Below are 19,295 nucleotides of genomic sequence, written 5' to 3' on the forward strand. Positions count from 1 at the left end.
TTCAGTTATCCACAGTCAACTTTGGTCCAAAAATATTAGATGGAACATCCCAGAAATAAACAATTCAGAAATTCCAAATCACACACTGTTCTAGTATGAGTAGTGTGATGAAATCTAGCAAGCCTACTACATCCTACCCCAGATATGAATCATCCCTTTATCCTGAATATCCACACTGTGTACAATATGCTGCATACACTGCCAGCCTATCAGTCACTTAGCGGAGAGCTAGGTTGTCAGAAGACTGACCTGGCATCCCAGGGCTTGTGTCCAAGTATCCCTAACAGTAGCCTGATACAACGTCACAGTGCCTACATCATTCACCTCACATCATCTCATCAGGTAGGCTTTTATCACCTTCACATCACAAGAAGAAAGGTAGGTTACAGTACATTCTGATATTCTGAGAGATATAGAGAAAGACCACATTCACACAACTTTATTAGTAGTACTTTTTATAATTGTTCTAGTTAATTATTAGTTTATTGTTAGCTCTTACTCTCTTACGTGCGTCTAACTTATAAATCAAACTTTGTCATTGGGTATGTATATATAAAAAAAGGCATGTTATAGGTAGGATTTGGCACTATGCACTGTTTCATGCACCCAGTGGGGTCTTGGAACCTATCCCCCCCCACCATGAATAAGGGAGCACTACTACATAGTGAAGAAAAAGATTGACAACCATGTCACTGGTGATTTATCTTGGAAGATAAGATTTTAGAGGAATTTATTCTTCAGACTTTCTGTACTTTCCAAATGTTTTTACAATAAACATATATGTTTTTGTAATTAGGAGGTAATATAAGTAAGAACATTGGCTTTGGTGTTAGCTATGTCTAAGTCTAGTTCCAGCTCTACCTCTGTCACCCAGTAGCTGAGTGACTCGGCATATTATTAACCTCCCCGTGAGGCTCGGAAGAATACCTGCCAACAAGGCTGCTGCAGGAAGCAAAATTCATGTAAATCATTTAGTACAGTTTCTGCCATGTCATAAATAGTAGCTCTTGTTTATAGATTTTGATATGATAAAGATGACACTTCAAAAGTTTTTAAAGATTTCATTATTTATTTTTAGAGAGGGGGAAGGGAAGAAGAAAGAGCGGGAGTGAAACATCAATGTGTGGTTGCCTCTAGCACACTCCTCACTGGGGGGACATGGCCACAACCCAGGCATGTGCCCTGACTGGGAATTGAACTGGCAAACCTTTAGTTCACAGGCCTGTGCTCAATCCACTGAGCTACACCAGCCAGGGCCTCACTTTAAACTTTTTAAAAAGCTTTTTCCTTGGGAAAGAAGAAACAAAGATTAACCCACCTCTAGTTTCAATTGTATTTCAAAAAGAAAAAAAAATTAGTTAAAGTCACCAGAACTTTGAAATGTGAGGGACTACAGGACCGGAGGATCAGCTGTAGAGAAGCAGATAACTGAACATCAGAAAATTAATTCCTGAGTCACTTTCTAAAAAGCAAAAAAACAGACATCAGTGGAGACAGGAGCAACAGGGCAATTCCGGACAGGCAGTATGGGCTTATTTTTGCCAGGAGAAAACACAGCATTTGCACCCTGTTTTGCAAAACCATCAGTGTCTGGAATGATTCTGATGAGGATGAAACCTCCGTGAGTGAACCTTCAGAGGGGAAGCTGCTAAAAAGTAAGCAATGAAACCAACCAAACTGGAATCCAGAAGGCCCTTGCAGAATTCCACTGTATAATGATATGACAGTATTTATGATGAAGTGAAAAGAAAGAAGAAAGGAAGAAAGGAAGAGAAGGAAAAGGAAGGAAGAAAGGAAGGAAGGAAGGAAGGAAGAAGAAGGAAAGAAAAAGAAGAACGGAAGACAGGAAGAAAGGAAAAAGAAAGAATAAAAGAAAGAAGAAAAGAAAGAAAGAAAGAAAGAAAGAAAGAAGAAAGAAAGAAAGAAAAGAAAGAAAGAAAGCAAGAAAGGCTCAAATTGCTTCTGGGAGAAGACTGAAAGCCCAAGTATATTCACAACTTACTAAAAGCAATTGGGATCAGAAAAAAAAGGAGCAGGAAAAAAGAATGGAAAAGAAAACAGAGAGAACAAGAAATGGAAAAGGGAGAGTTTGATGATAAAGAGGCATCTGTGACATCACAAATGCTTATAAGAAAAGAGAGAACCCAAGAGGAGGAAAGAGAAGAGAGGGCTGCTGCCCTCAAAGCACGTTCGGATGTAACCAAGCAGAAAGATCTCAGTGGATTTTATAGATATCTATTAAATCAAGCAGTTGGTGAAGGGGAAGTACCTATAGGCAGCTTTCCAGAAGCTGATACGGGACTTAAGAGTTGGAAAAATTTAGTTTAAGTAATAAGCTAATAAGCTTAGTAATCAATGCTGTAAAAGCTTTTGTTCCAGGAACTAAGGTATGGCCCACCCTGACTCCAGGAGACCATAAGCAGTTCCACCTCTGTGCGTCAGGAGGACAGGAAGCAATCAAGATGGTACCTGAGCCATTGTGCTCCAGGGTGAGACCCCCACCTCCTGGGACACAGTAAAGACCACCGCCCAGGACACAGATGAAAGAATGCTGCAGATTTTATCTGATTAACTTTTCCCTGAATTCCAAACCCCTTACCTACAATTTGTTCTCCTTACAAAAATGGCCATGTTAAAATAGAATTTAAGATGGTCTATTAGGGTATGAACCCACCATCTTCTCAGATCACCAGCCATCTGAATAAAGCGCTCATAAAGATTCAATCCCCATCTTGGCTTATTGGGTTTGGCAGTGACAGGCAGCCCGAACTCTAGCGTTTTTTCCGGTTTCAAAGCTAGGTCTGGGATAAAGGAGGAGGAATTAAGGGGTATTCCAATGAGTAAGTCAGAGAACAGAATGCCACGTGAGAAAGGCATTCTCCCAAATTGTTGTGCAAGGAAAACCAGCTGCAGACAGTAACTTTGATGCTAATGACAGTGAGGATGATGGAATGGAAAGAAATAATAAAGTGAAGAGCACAAGGGAAGGAGCACAGAGACTTCTGAGAATGACTCCAGGCATCACAGGAAATGCACTCACTCATGGTCATCTAGTAAAGAAAGAGAGCATGGTACCAAAACCCACACAAAAAGTTCCAAGTCAGGGGGACATGAGAAAAAAGGGAAGATAAGCCCCAAGAGAGACAATCCAGGGGCCAGGAGAACTACTATTACCTTGACCGTGATTACCGAAAAGGAAAGATTCCCATAGGCACAGAGAGGCCTGTTCTAGAGATTCCCATTGGAAGAGGCATGAACAAGAAGATAAACTGAGGGGAAGAGACAAAAGAGAAAGAAATGACAGAAATTGGAAAAGGAAGAAAGACAGAGAGAGCCCACAAAAGAACAAGAAAGAGATAGTCAATGAAACGATATGACCGACACAGTGAGAAGGGAGGAGAGAAGGAAGAGAAAAGCAAAGAAAAGGAAGAACATATGAAAGCAAAGAAAGAAAGATACAAAAACAGAGATAGAGGAGAATGAGAAGTAAGTGTTCAATCTTCAAAAAGAAAGCAAGACAGGAAAGCAGACAGAAATCTAGAGCAAAGGATAGGTTTCTTGACCAGGAAAGATCCAATAAAAAGAGAAAAATGGAAAAGGACAAAGAAAGAAACTCAGATAAACTCTCTAGTTGTGAAACATCAGTGGGAGAAAAATACAGAATCACAGAGGAATGCCAAGAGATTGGCAAAGAAAAAGACCACACAAGACACTGAGCAAGTTTGCAAAACAGAGCAATGAAGAAACTGTAACATCAGTCAGAGACAGGTACTTGGCCAGGCACATGGCATGGGTTAATGCAAGGCATACATCAAGAAAAATGATTGACTTCCTGTAACATGCTGTGTGAACACATAAAGGAGTATGTTAGAAATGGTAAACTATATATATATTTTTTAAAGAGAAAATTTTTTAAAGATTTGTTTATTTATTTTTAGAGAGGGAAGGGAGGGAGAAAGAGAGGGAGAGAGAAACATCAATGTGCAGTTGCTGGGGGCCATGGCCTGGGACCCAGGCATGTGCCCTGACTGGGAATCAAACCTGTGATGCTTTGTTTGCAGCCTGCACTCAATCCATTGAGCTACACCAGCCAGGGTAAACTATATTTTTAAGATTCATTTTTGGTTTAGGGTTAAGTCAAAAGTCACTCCTTTTATCTCAAATATTTGACTGAACTGATATATAATAATTACCAATATCGCATTCCTGGTTGTATTCAAGCAACCTAAAGAGTGCTAAATCCTAGTAGGTACTTTACGAGGACAACTAGCTCCACTACAACCATTAAAAAATAGTTTAAACAACTTTCCTAATGTTGGTTATGTTGAAGGAGCTGTTTGTTTTATAAATACAAATCTGTGTTTCAGATAAAATTAAGTGGATTTGAACACAGAGAATATTGTTACACTTTATATTTTGAAATTTGTATTAAAGTATAAAATATGGATAGATACACATCTTTAACTTTCTAGCTCAGGCATACTTGGCTTAAATGAAAATAAAAATAGTGATATGGTTGTACTTTAAAAAATAGAATGAAATGGAAAGCAAAAACAAAACCCTAACATTTTTAGCTTAAAGAGAAGTGAGCAAATAAACACTGAGTGAAGTCACGTACTGACAGGCAGCTGCCGCAGCAAAACCCCTCAGAGCTGTTTGTGCCATGGTGATGAGCAGGAATAATTCAGCCAAACCCATTTGACTGGTTGTCAAGAACATAGAGGCCAGCTTTGAAATCTTGAAAACCCTCTACTCGATGGGTACAGACTTACATGACCTCGGCTTCTCTAGAGCAAATGAGCAAATTGGCAAATTGGCTCTATAACCAGGCTGACAATCTGGGCATCGTGTTCCAGTCCGGGCAGTGTGAAGTCAGGGAGACCAACTTTATAACAATTGTTAGGTTTTCTCTAGTGGAAGACCTGGTTTGAATCTCAGCTCTGCCACCTACCCAGTTTTATGATTTTAGGCTAAAACTTAACCACTCATGAGCTTTGTGTTGTCATTTGTCACTGGGAACAATGGTTGGTACTTCCCCAGGAGGCTGTGCAAATGGAAAGAAGTGATTATGTGAAAGTCTAGAACAGAGCCTTGCAACTGGCAGGATCGAGGCATTACTTCCCACCTTCAAGCTCGCCATGCCTGTATCTGAGCCCAGCTAGGGCAGTGAGGCATGCAGCCCTCATCTGTGATGGGACATGTGGCCAGTGAACAGGGCTTTCTGCCAAGTAGTGGAGGCCTTCCGGCAGGGGACTGAAGCCCTGCCTTCAGGAAGCAGCACGCCTAAGCAGCCCTTCCACGCATCAGAGCAGTTCAGACTGTTAGTGGTTTTAAATAGACGATGATCACATTTGCTTTCTGAATACTTATACTTCCTGAAATTTCTAAATATAAACTTAAACCATGATACTCCCTACACACACACACACACGCACGCACACAGTACTTGAATCAGAAGAGTGGCTTTCCCCCAACTTTTTACTTTGAAAAATTTCAAACATATAGAAATGTTGCCAATAGTGCAATGAATATCATGCGCTACTCATTTAGATGTATCAGTGGCATTTCACTGCATTTGCTTTCTCCCTTTCTGTTCTTTTATTTTTTCATTTGTTGGTGAACCATTTCAGATTTAATTATAGACACTGTGACACTTTATCCCAAAATACTTCAGCATGGTTTCCTAACAACAAGGACATTCCTCCTACAGAACCATAGATTGAGTGTTTCAGGGAATTTAACATCAGTGCACTGTATTACTAACACACAGTCCATAATCAAATATTCCAATTGTCCCTAAAATATCCTTTGTAGGTTGTTTTTTAAATGCAGACTTCAAAAAAAGGGGGAAAAATCACACATGCCTTCTAATTGTCAGGTCTTACCCACTCACTCCGAAATGCAGCCCTTTCCACTTCGGCACTAGAGCTAATTGTTTTCCTTTTCGTTGTTCTTTATATCAGTGAGCCTCAAAACTGAAACCAGCAATCTCTCATCTTCAGTTTTGACCCCTGTATTGACAAAAAAGGGGGTGTGTGGCTTGTACTGAATATAATCCCACTACTTTTTAAAATATATTTTATTGATTATGTTATTACAGTTGTCCCATTACCCCCCTTCATTCCCCTCTACCCTGCACACCCTCTCCCACCCACATTCCCCCCTTTAGCTCATGTCCATGCGTCATAAGTTCTTTAGCTTCTACATTTCCCATACTATTCTTGCCCTCCCCCCTGTCTATTTTCTACCTACCATCTATGCTACTTATTCTCCATACCTTTTACCCCCCTCTCCTCCTCCCACTCCCCTGTTGCTAACCCTCCATGTGATCTCCATTTCTGTGGATCTGTTCCTGTTCTTGTTGTTTGCTTAGTTTGTTTTTGTTTTTGTTTTAGGTGTGGTTGTTAATAATTGTGAGTTTGCTGTCATTTTGCTATACATGTTTTTTATCTTGTTTTTCTTAAATAAGTCCCTTTAACATTTCATAAAATAAGGGCTTGGTGATAATGAACTCCTTTAACTTGACCTTATCTGAGAAGCACTTTATCTGCCCTTCCATTCTAAATGAAACCTTTGCTGGATAGAGCAATCTTGGATGTAGGTCTTTGCCTTTCGTGATTTGGAAGACTTCTTTCCAGCCTCTTCTTGCCTACAAGGTCTCTTTTGAGAAATCAGGTGACAGTCTGATGGGAACTCCTTTGTAGGTTACTGTCTCCTTATCTCTTGCTGCTTCTAGGATTCTCTCCTTCATTTTAATCTTGGCTAATGTAATTCTGATGTGCCTTGGTGTGTTCCTCATTGGGTCTACCTTCATTGGGACTCTCTGAGCTTCCTGGAAGTCTATTTCCTTTGCCAGATTGGGGAAGTTCTCCTTTATTATTTGTTCAAACAACTTTTCCACTTGTTGCTCTTCCTCTTCCCCTTCTGGTACCCTCATAATTCAGATGTTGGAAGATGTTTAAAGATGTCTTGGAAGTTCCTAAGCCTCTCCTCATTTTTTTGAATTCTTGTTTCTTCCTTCTTTTCTGTTTGGTTTTCTTTCTTCCTTCTGGTCCACTCCATTGATTTAAGTACCAGTTTTCTCACATCACTATTGGTTCTCTGTACATTTTCCTTCATTTCACTTAGTGTAGCCTTAATTTTTTCATCTAATTTGCAACCAAATTCAGCCAATTCTGTGAGCATCCTGATCACCAGTGCTTTGAACTATGCATCTGATAGGGTGGCTATCTCTTGGTTGCTTAGTTGTATTTTCTGTGGAGCTATGATCTGTTCTTCTGTTTGGGCTATTTTGTTTCGTTTTGTTTTGCCCTGCCTGTTACGTATGAGGGGCGGAGCCTTAGGTGTTCACCAGGGCAGGTCAGCCCAACCTCTGGGTTGTGACTGTATGTGGGGGTGGGGTGGCACGCACTCTGCTCTCTGTCAGATCCCAGTCCCCTCCGCTGCTTTCCCCAAGCAAACTGGGCCCTTCTGGTGCTGATTCCCATGTGTGTGGGTTTGTGTATGTTCCAGGACCCTGTGTGTCTTTCCAACGAACTCTCCTGTGAGGCTGGGAATCTCTCCCTGCACCTCAACCTCCACAGGTGTTTTCAGTCAGTGCTCCGAGGCTCTATTTCCCGACACTGTGACACTGGGTTGCGCAGTGCCTTGCTTCACAATCGCCACCTCACTGGGTCTGCCCGTTGCCACCCCTCGCCCAGGGTCTGCCTGCTGTGGTTTTGCATGCCTGGGATGCCTTATGCTCCAGGTCCCACCGCTCTTTGTGCCTTGACCCCTCTCCTCCCGGCTGCCCGACTCTGCCCCTCCTACCAGTCTGGATGAACATGTCTATTTTAACTCCTTGGTTGTCCAACTTCCATACAGTTCAATTTCCTGTCAGTTCTGGTTGTTATTCTGTTTCTAAATTATTGTTGTTTCTATCTTGGTTGTGTGAGGAGGCACAGTGTGTCTACCTACGCCTCCATCTTGGCCGGAAGTCCTAATCCCACTACTTTTTAAGTCCAAACTTTAAATCATATTTAAACCAAATGTCAAGAAATGTTAACAGCATCTACACAACGACAGAGCGGGGAAGGAGCCAGGCATTCAGTCTGAAGCACCTTCAAGTGAAAGTAATGACAGAATACTCAGGTGACAAGACCAATACATCTTGATTGGAGATAGGAAACTGAATCTCTCCCTAGGTAAGGCAAAGTAAGTCACCTACAAAGAGGTGAGAGGGGAAGCCACAGAATGGGTAATTTTCCCAAGGGAGGGACTAGTCTGTGAGAAGAGCCAATCTGAATCTTGGGAGACTTCCAGGCCAGAGGGGAAGGAGCAGGGCATGCTGGAGACCCAGAAGAACCAGGGATGTGGAGTGTCCTAGGAGCCAAGGAAGGAGAGGGGTGCACAGGTAATGAGGAAGAAAGAATGAATCCCACCCCTGAGCTGCTTAGGGTTTTTAGCTCCAGGTGCAAATTAATTCTCAGGACCAGTCCAGGAGAAGGGCCCAGGGACCTGGAGCTAAGACAGCTGGAGTTAGACCAGATAACCTTCCTGAGAGGCAGGATGGAGGCCAGGATAGACAGATAAACCCCACTCCCCAGATCTCCTGAGGTGAAACTTCTTCAGGTAAAACTGGAGACAGAATCCGAGAAAAATCAACAGGAAGTGAAGTTGCTAAGGAGACCGTGAAGGGACAAGCTAGGGGACAAAAGCCAGTTCAGTTGAGATGGCCAAGGAACAAGTGGAAAGAATCTGTGTCCTTGACAACATTGAGCCACTGAATTAACAAACTCCAAAACTACCCCACCTTTGGACTAATACCACTTAAAATAATAAATTTCCACGCTATTAAGAAAAACAAGAGGAGCCCTGGCTGGTGTGGCTCAGCAGGTTGAGTACCAGCCTGCGTGCAAACTAAAAGGCCATCGGTTCGATTCCCAGCCAGGGCACACACCTGGGTTGCAGGCTGGGTCCCTGGTTGGGGGTGTGTGAGAGGCAACCAGTCAATGCATCTCTCACATAGTGATGTTTCTCTCCCTCTCTTTCTCCCTCCCTTCCCCTCTCTCTAAAAATAAAATAAATAAAATCTTTTTTAAAGAGGCAACCTAAATCAATAAATTAAGAAAGTCTCTTGAAAAGCATATTTACCAAAAAGTCTTAAGAACCAAGAGAATGAAGTAAAAATATCAAATAGGTGAAGGTAACATAGTCACAATCGCTGCAGCAAATTCACTCAGCTTGTTACATAGATCTTATACAGATGATCATATTTGGAAGCTTATGGAGAACAAGCCTATCAACATTAACTCAGTGATTATAAAAGATCACAGAGGAAAAACCAGAAAAGTAGGCAAAAGGAAAATCTGTTAAATAGGCACTGTTTCTTAAAACAAAACATATAAATACATATACACATATGTATATTACATGTGTGTATGTACATATGTGTGTGTTGTGTATATACATGCACATGATGGGAATACACACATATATGCATCTATGTACTTACAATATATATGTTTATGTCCACAAAATTTGTCCCACGCAGGAAGCACCAATGAACCCATAAGCATTTCTTATTGCTCAGGTGGTGAGAAGAGAAAGCAGGGTCCAGGCTGCTAAGAACTGAAAAAAGGCTTGAGGTGCTCTTCCCACCTAACAAGGGAATTGTGGCCACAGTAACTAGAATTAGTGGAACTTTAACAATGCACCAGTTTTAACGCAGTTTCAAAGCAGCGTGAGTCACAGAGGAGGGGAAGTGTCACGACACTGTTCCCACTGTGGGGCTTCTCTGCGTCAACTTTTCTCAGCAGACACTGAATCATCAGGGTGGGGTGGGGGAGGTTATTAAACCCTTTCTGGGTCTAAGAAATTAACACCATAGCACTTCAGTTTCGCTACAAACTTTACTTTAGAGTTGTTTACAGGACCGTGAATGGATTTAACAGGCTCCAGTCTGTAAATTTAACCCTAAAACACTTAAACTCATTTCCTTTCATTTATTATTAAAATAGTCTGCGCTGGAGTTATGAAGAGGAAAAGGGAAAGCATATTTTCCCCCTCAAATTAATGCTATAACTATAGAAGTGAAACATCCTTTACCTCACTTACAGGCAGCAGTACTGACTGCTTCTTCCCTGTTCCTGAGGCCCCTCTAATCCTGGGGGTGGTGCTGGGGGGGTGGCGGGGAGGGTTGAACAGCTGCGCATTTCCAACATAGTATTCCCTAAATGGTGTCAAATGACCGGGAGTGAAGTTTTGGTGACTGGATGATTTATTCACTTAGTCATCGCTGTTCCATCAAGAGAAACAATAAGAGTCTTTTGTTTGTGTTTCTGTGTGTAGGGTGTAAGGGATGACGAGAAGAAAACAGCTATATAATGAAATCTTGGTCCTCCTTTTTCCTCTCTCAACAGAAGTCTTTATCTTCAAATTACTACATATATCATAAAAATAGAATATATACTGCATTGCGGCTCTTTCCACATTTTTTTCACATGTTTCTGAAAAGGTTCTTTTTTCCTTCTCTATAAAAAAAAAAGTAGTGCGTGAATATGTTCTGATCATGAAATAGTCAAACATTACCAAGGAATACAGAGTGCCAAATGAAAACCTCCCTTCACTGTCCTTGGCCAATCCCCTTCTCCCATGATTCAGTGCCCACAAAAAAAGTTCTTTTTTTTGTTTTAAACTTCAATTACCCGGATTTAGGGCAGTTTCATAACAACAGATGGCATATTTCAGGCAGCAGGTGGATTCCAAAATACAGACTATTAGGAATCACTGAAAATGAACCTCACTGTGGAGTGCCGTCCCAGAAAGTGCCAGGGAACGTTGTCACACAATGACCGAATACAGATGAGGGTCACTCCCCTGCAGGAGGGCACACAGAGCCAGAACTCTGAGTTTGCTTCCACCCTGCTGCTGGCCCGTCCTTGGGCAACTTTTGTTTCCCCTGCTGTGATGTAGGCATGATAGTAGGAGCAGGAAATGACACCATGTGTATGAAACACCTCACAAGTGCCTGATTTATGCTATGTCTTTGGCAAATATTAGTTTCCCTCCCACATCCAGAGGAGCTTGTTACATCGAAAACATATTTTGGGTTGTATTGGGTGAAATTCTAGTTACCCCTGAGTGTTTATGAGGAAATTTATAATTCTGTTTTGTACACTATTTATCAACAGTGAAAAAGAGCATGCTTTGTTTTCCTGCCAAACTCCTCAGTACACATCACTATTTTACAGGTTAATTAAAGGCTAATTGGAAATAGATCTGCATTGCATTTTGGTTCAGGCAATGTACAGGGGTGGGTGAAGTAAGTTTACAGTTATAATAAATATTATACAAAAATTAATAAGTAATAATACAAGAATAAACTGTGTTTCACGTACTCAAAACTGTAAATGTACTTTTACCCACCCCGTATGTGGATTCAGGCAATAGTGTTCAGAATTGAGAAATCCTGATAATCATGGGTTTCTCATTTGCAGGAATTCTGAATCATTAAATGACTGATTCAAAGAACAAATTGAAAGTTTGGGAACACTGATGCAAGAACATTGGATTATTTGAAAATTATTAGTGTAAGGTTAACATGACTATTTGGGAGTTCAGAAATTCTGGTTTTCATTACCAAGAAAACTACTCTGCAATCATCCAATAGGCAAGCTCATAATAAGGTTATAGTCCCTTGCAGGAGGTAAAAGATTAAGGCTTCTGAATGGATCCAGGAGCTTCCTCCCGCCCCTCTCATAGACTACGAAGCCTAGAGTGCCCCCTACTGGCTACTTTCCAGAAAGCCAGGCAACTAATGGTTTCATAGAGGACTCGAAATTTTGAGACACTATAAATATAAACCTTTCTCTCTCTACCTTTCGTAATAAGTGACTGTCTTCTAAAGGCTAATTGTTTGAAAAAAAATCAGTGGCTTTTTCTGATACCAACTTGTTCCCTTAATCAGAGGTGTGTATGAGATACCATTTTTAAAATTATATTTTATTGTTTATGCTATTAAATTTGTCCTAATTTTCTCCCCACATTCCCCTCCACCTACTCCACCACACTCCCTCGGGAAATTTCCACACCACTGTCCATGTCCACGGGTCATGCATATACATTCTTCGGCTGCTCCATTTCCTATGCTGTGCTTTACATCCCTGTGACTATTCTATAACTACCTATTTGTACTTCTTAATCCCTTCTCCTTTTTCACCCAACCCCTGACTCGCCTCCCATCTGGCAACCATCAAAACATTTTCTACATCTATGATTCTGTTTCTGTTCTGCTTCTTTGTTTATTTTATTTTTTTAGATTCAATTATTGATACATATATATTTATTGCCATTTTATTGTTCATACTTTTGATCTTTTTCTGCTTCTTAAAGAAGGGCCCTTTAACATTTCATATAATACTGTTTTGGTGATGATGAACTCCCTTAGCTTATTTTTTGTCTGGGAAGCTATCTGTCTCTCAGTTCTAAATGACAGCTTTGCTGGGTGCAGTAATCTTGGTTGTAGGTCCTTGCTTCCCAGCACTTTGAATATTTCTTCCCAATCCCTTCTAGCTTGCAAAGTTTCTTTTGAAAAATCATCTGACAGTCTTGTGAGGGCTCCTTTGTAGGTAATTTATTGCTTTTCTCTTGCTGCTTTAAAGATTCTGTCTTTGTATTTAACCTTCGGCATTTTAGTTATGACGAGTCTTGGAGTGGGCTTCTTTGGGTCCATCTTGTTTGGGACTCTCTGTGCTTCTTGGACTTGCATGTCTATTTCCTTCACCAAGTTAAGGACATTTTCCGTCATTATTTTTTCAAATAGATTTCTAATTACTTGCTCTTTCTCTTCTCCTTCCAGCACCCCTACTATGTGAATGTCAGTATGCTTGAAATTGTCCCAGAAGCTCCTTACTCTATCCTCATTTTTTTATTCTTTTTTCTTCTTGCTGTTCTGATTGGGTTTTTTTTTTTTTTTTTGCTTCCTTATATTCCAAATGGCTGACTTGATTCTCAGCTTTGTCCACTCTATTGTTGATTCCCTGTAAATTGGTCATTATTTCAATTAGATCCTTCATATCTGATTGGATCTTTTTTATGTTGTTGAGGTCCTCACTAAGTTCCTTGAGCATCCTTATAACCAGTGTTTTGAGCTCTGCATCTGATAGATTGCTTATCTCCGTTTTGTTTAGTTATTTTTCTGGAGTTTTGTTTTTTTCTTTTGTTTGGGCCATGTTTCTTTGTCTCCTCATTTTAGCACTCCCCCTATCTTTGTTTTTATATAGAGCTACTACATCTCCCAGGCTTGATAAAGTGGCTTAATGTAGTAGGTGTCCTATAGGGTCCAAGGGCACAGCCTCCCTATTACCCAAGCTGGGTACTTGAGGTACACCCACTGTGTGGGCTGAGTACAACCTCCTCTTGTAATTGAGCGTTGGTTGCTGTTGGCACATCCAAGGTCAGCCACCACCTATATTCTGTCCACAGTCACACAGCATTACCAAAAGGCGATCTGCAGATGGTTGCTACTTGTGCTGGGCTTGGAGATGCCCAGGCGAGGCCAGACTGTGAGTCAAGGCTGACACTGCCAATGCCAGGCCTGGGGCAAGTTAGCAAGAGGTACGGGGCTTGCGGAAGCCAGATGCTGTTTGTTTGAGAGAATTTAGGAAAATCTGAAGCATGGTCCAAGACAAGCTGTTCGTATGGGAAGGCCACTGAAAACAGCTCAGATGGCCTGAAAGTTGGATGGGGCAGGACCCCAGAGAATCACCAAGGCAGGGCAAACAAAGTGAGCCAGACTGATGGAGTCTCAGATATGGCACCCTCCTTCTGGCTCTGTGGGGGGAGGGCTCAGAAAAGGAAAAGTGGCTTCTGCCAGCACATTTGTCTGGGAGAAAACTGCCCCCCAGCTCTCGCCCAGATGCCAAACAATTCAGTTCCTCCATGTATGTCTCTGATGCCTTTCAATCTGCCGCTACAGTACTAGAGCTCAGAGGGAGTGAGTCCAAGTGAGTCTGTGCACAGGTCCTTTCAGAGGAACTGCCTGAGACTCCAGCAGTTTCTTTCTTCCACAGCCTCAATTCCTGCTAGTTTTTACAGCCTGAAGTTCTAGAGACTTATCTTCCTGGCACTGGAACCCTGGGCCAGGGGGCCTAGTGTGAGGCTGGGACTTCTTGCTTCTGAGATACCCCTCCTAATTTATCCACCACACATGGGTGTGGGACCAGCCCATTCTGCATCTACCCCTCCTGCCATCTAGATGTGGTTTCTTCAATTCCAGAGTGGTAGGACTTTCATTCACCTCAATTACTGATGATTCTAAATGATGGTTGTTCTCTAGTTTAGTTGTAATTTTGATGTCCTGAGATACCATTTTAAGTGTGATCAGTTATGTCTGTTATATCCTAAGATCTAAAGTAATCTGCATTTCAGAAGAATAATTAAATGGAATAAAGTGACCCAAAAATATTTAACTGGGTTTTACTTTTTAACAATATATTTGCCTTGGCTGGTGTGTCTCAGTGGATTGAGCACTGGCCTGTGGACTGAAAAGTTGCTGGTTCAGTTCCTGGTCAGAGCACATGCTTGGGTTAGGGACTGAGTTTCCAGTTGCAGGGCCTGCAAGAGGCAACTGATCGATATTTCTCTCTCACATCAATGTTTCTCTCCCTCTCTTTCTCCTTCTTTTCCCCTTTCTCTAAAAATAAATAAATAAAATCTTTACAAACTATAAAAATAAAATAAATAAACTATATTTTGTTGTAGGCTGCACTAGTCTCTCTGCACTTCCTGTGAATCCATAATTATTTCAAAATAAAAAGTTGAAAGAAAAATTCAGCGACTACTTCACAGCTTTAAATCATTTAACTATTCCTTTGAACTTATTGAACCATAAATGAAAGAAAATACCAATGACAAAGATAGAAATATGTGCATTTCTTGAAATTTTTATTTTCTATTCTTTTCCTTTTCCTGCTTCTCCCTTTGCTGGTAACCGCTAGCCCTTCCTGATAATCCTTGAGGGACCTGCAATAATCCAGCCAGAGTAGGTATGCCCACACTCATAGGAAATCAGAGCTAGCCAGACTTCTAGTGTAAATTAACTCACTGCTTTTCATACATGTGTTGTAAAGCAGAAACCTTGTATTTTAATGCAATGTTACCCAGAATTCATTTACTTTTCATTAATTCACCTGTTTATTCATTTATCCAGTTATTGAGTACCCATTACGTACTATACACTGTCTACACATCATGAATGTGTGTCCCTTCTATCAGACAGAGGTCTAAAATATAATCACATTCCTTTTAACATTAAAACTGAAACTTTCTCATCCTGGCCAGTGTGGCTCGGTTGGCTAGAGTATTGTCCCATGCACCAAAAGTTTGTGAGTTCAATTCCCAGTCAGGGCGGAGGCACAGGTTGCAGGTTTGGTTCCCTACCAGGGCATGCGTGGGTGGCAAACCATCAATGTTTCTCTCTGACATCGATGTTTCTCTTTCTCCCTCTCTCTCAAATCAATAAATGTATCCTCAGATGAGGTTTTCTTAAAAACTAAAACTTTCTTTTTTCCCCTCCCCAGACTTCCTTTCTGTAATAAATCATGAACTCCAAAGAACAGACTCAGGCTAGGACCCCGTCCGTCTCTCGACTTGCCTACTGGTCTCTGATGGAAGTATAGTATAGGGACTTAGACTTGAACTTGTTTCTATTGCTCCCAGCATCACCCTGGATTGTTCCCCACCACAGATACGTGCAATGGGACCTAGAAGAAGGAGGGATGATGTTCTTCCCCACGCAGCATGAATGACCACTAAAGGCAGAAATCCCAAACTGCTCTCTAAACACATGCACAGCCCAGAACCCACCTTTCCCTAGACACCTTGTAACAGGGTGCAGCCAAGAGGCGGACCCCAAACAGGGATTTGGAATGGGGTCCAGAACTCAAGGTGTCCAGGAAATATTAGAAAAACATACAGGATGTCCTCCCCCCCCCCCACATGTGTGAGTTGGGGGAAGGCACACGTGGAGCAGGGCCATTGAGAGCTGTTTTGCACAGCAACAGCTTTGCAGCTAACCCCTGACCTGGTCATTTAACATATCTATAACCTTTAACTGGGTTCATAGATATGTTAAATAGCTGTGGCCCTGCTTTGAGCCAAGGGGATGGGAATGACTTTCACCCAAGATGTAACTGGGAGGCAACTCCCCCTGGTTACAGTGCCTGAGTGAGAGCTTGGAGATGATTGGCTCTACGTCATGGGACCACGCCTGCCCAGACTCACTATGGCAGCCCAGTAAAGCTGGAAGGATACGGGAATGCTGGCAGGTATAACCAATTATAGGAGGAGTTGGAAATGGAGCTGCAGAGGAAGATTGGCACAGAGATTTAAACCCAAACACGGCAGCCATTGGAGAGGGAACTACATGGCTTTGGCAGAGTGGGGACCCCCACAGCTTTGGCGAGAGAGAACCACAAGGCTCTGGCAGATTGGGGACCCTGTGGCTTTGGGGTACTCCCTTTTGCCACAAAAGGGGCTTAGGAAGGAGAGACTTTTCCTGGAAGAAAAGACTCTTGCCAGTGGGCCATGAGAAGATGCCACATGGCTTTGGATTAACTGGAGATCGTGGCAGCAACACAGCCAATTGTGCCAGGAGCCTGAATCACAGACTTCTGCTTCTTCTCCTGAGTTACGGTACCCCAGACTAGGGCAGAGGAAGAAGGAAGGACTGTGCATCTGTGGGTATTCTAAAAGACTTTAGTATTTTAATGAAGACATGTAGTCACTACTCTAAGTCTGTATTGCTTTTAAATAAATATGTCCTTCCGTTTTCACAAATCTCTGGCATTGAGAGACGTCTTTCCTTTGGCGGTGGATATAGCGAACCTAGTGGGGGGTCCTTTCAGTAACAGTATATTATATACCCCCCTTGAGTCTGTTCGGTAACAAAGGTCCCAGGAAGAAACAGATGGTACACTCAAATTAGGGTGATTCAAGGTCAGTTTAATAAAGGTATTACTTGTACTAGTGTGTGCAGTGTATAGGGAGACTATGAGAGATAGAAGTATCAGAGTGCATGTAGTGTGTAAGGAGGCCACAAGAGAGCAGTATAAAGGCATCCAAATTTGGGCCTAGAAGGATGAAGAGAGGGACCAAACTCTCCAGAGAGGCTTGGAGTTTGCAGGAAGAGGACTTGTGACCTTTAGTCAAGGAACCAGGAAGCCCAAGGTGACCTTTTAGGGATAAAGTTGGATAACTATAACATCACCTTGATTTTTTCTCAATTCTTCTGATCTCTGCTGGGGATCTTCATTGGTTGAACCCAACTGGAAGTCAGGTGCATTGAACTAGTGAAGGGTAGAGAGTGGGTCTAGAGGGCAAATGGAAAATATCCTTTCTACAAGGCTATATAAAATTTAGTAAGGGAATCCTGGAATTATCTAATGGTGGCTCATTGTGATATTGTGATTTATAATAAGAAATATGCATTTGGTCTTAGTCCTGGTTTCTAGAACAGAGCTCCTAAAACCTTTGGAATTTCCCAAGCTGACAGTGATAAAAATGTCGTTTGTTATGTTAATGAGGTGACTTTTTCACCCACCTCAATAGAGAGAGACACAGCTGGTTGCCAGGAAAACCCACCCTGTGATTAGGGATTTTGAACTTTCAGTCCCATGCCCCTGACCTCTGGGGAGGGGAGAACAGCTGGAGGATGAATCAACAATGGGGCAATGAGTTATGTCTGTGTGATGAAGACTTCATAAAAACCCAAAGGACTGGGTCTGGAGAGCTTCTAGTTTGGTGAACCAGAATGCTACCACATGCCACTGTGCCATGTCCCAAACCCCATTAGGACAGAGCCTCTTTTGTTCAGGTCTTTTAAAATATCTTTTGTAATAAACTGGTATTCTAGTGAGTAAACCAGTTTTCTGAGTTCTGTGAGCCACTCTAGAAAATTAAATGAACCCAGGAAGGGGGTCTTGGGAACCTTCGACTCATAGCCAGTCAGTCAGAAGAGCAGGTAACAGCCTGGGCCTTGTGATTGGCATCTGAAGTGCCAACAGTCCTGTGGGACTGAGTCCTTAACCTGTGGGATCTGATGCTGATTCCAGATATATAGTGTCACAACTGAGTCAAATTGGAGGACACCCAGTGGGTCTCAAGAACTGCTTGATGAGGGGAGAATTGGTGACAGAATCATAGTCATCTAAAGATGGTGGCGACATAAGAAATGCCCAAACTTGTCTACGGCCATAGCACCCTGAATGCACCCAATCTTGTCTGATATAGGAAGCTAACAAGGGTGGGGGCCTGCTTAGTACTTGGATGAGAGAAATGTCCAAACCTGTAGAGAATTTTTATGAGTTTGCTTGAGCCAAAATGATGACAATTACCAGGAAGCAAAATCTCAACTGAGAAAATAGCCACAAGGAATAGGAGTTTTGTAGGTTACTTTATACTTTAGAATAAAAGGAGGAGTTGTAGGGAGAGTTACATGAAATCCATTGGTGGTAGATTAATGGGGCGGGAGAAAGCAGAGTAGGGGAAATCTCTGGGATTGTACAAAAAGCAAAATGGAGAAACACATACTTCTTTTATACTTGTGGGTACAGAATAGGTAATAATTAACATTTATAACACATAAAGACAGTAGGCAGGGAAGAAGATAACTATGAAGGCTTCTGTGATCTCGCTCTCTAGTGCTAGTAGTTGTGCCTTTGATGGGGGACTCAAGAATTGGAAGATTGTAGTTTAAGGAAAATAGTTGTAAGCCTAATAGGAATGCATATCTTAAAGCTAATGTTTCAGGTCAGCAGATAAGGCCCATCCTGACTCCTGGGGAAGACAGCCGCTAAAGATTATGGCCTGGGGAACAAGTGGAGAAATCCGGGCCACTGTGTTCCAGGGAGAGACAGATGACTGCCTGTCCAGGGTGGGAGAATGGCTAACCGCCCAGGGTGAGAATGCTGCAGTTTCTTTTATCTAATTTTCCCCAAAATTCAAACCCCCTGACTGCACCTTGTATATTCTCAGTTATAAAAAGGCTGGTTGCAGAGAAAATGTAAGATGGTCCGTTAGGGTGCAAATCTGCAGTCTTCTCAGATTGCCAGTCATCTGAATAAAGCCCATAAAGATTCAATCTCTGTCTCTGCTCATTGGGTTCAGTATGTGCAACACAAATGCAGGTTTTTGGGGTTTTTTCCCTGTTTCACCTTGAGTTCTGGCAAAGATTATTCTGACATTCAAAAGGTATGTTATCTTTGACGCAAAAGGACAGTAGATGGGCTCACTTACGGTAAAGATTGACCTTTGCC

General features: G+C 41.9%; 1 pseudogene; it reads left to right on the top strand.

The window, feature by feature from the left end:
- The first annotated feature begins 2,073 nt into the window (after positions 1–2,073).
- On the top strand, positions 2,074–3,838 carry LOC114492066 (annotated as a pseudogene).
- Positions 3,839–19,295: the final 15,457 nt, after the last annotated feature.

The sequence above is a fragment of the Phyllostomus discolor genome, chromosome 1 (genome assembly GCF_004126475.2).
Source record: "Phyllostomus discolor isolate MPI-MPIP mPhyDis1 chromosome 1, mPhyDis1.pri.v3, whole genome shotgun sequence".
Lineage (NCBI taxonomy): Eukaryota > Metazoa > Chordata > Mammalia > Chiroptera > Phyllostomidae > Phyllostomus > Phyllostomus discolor.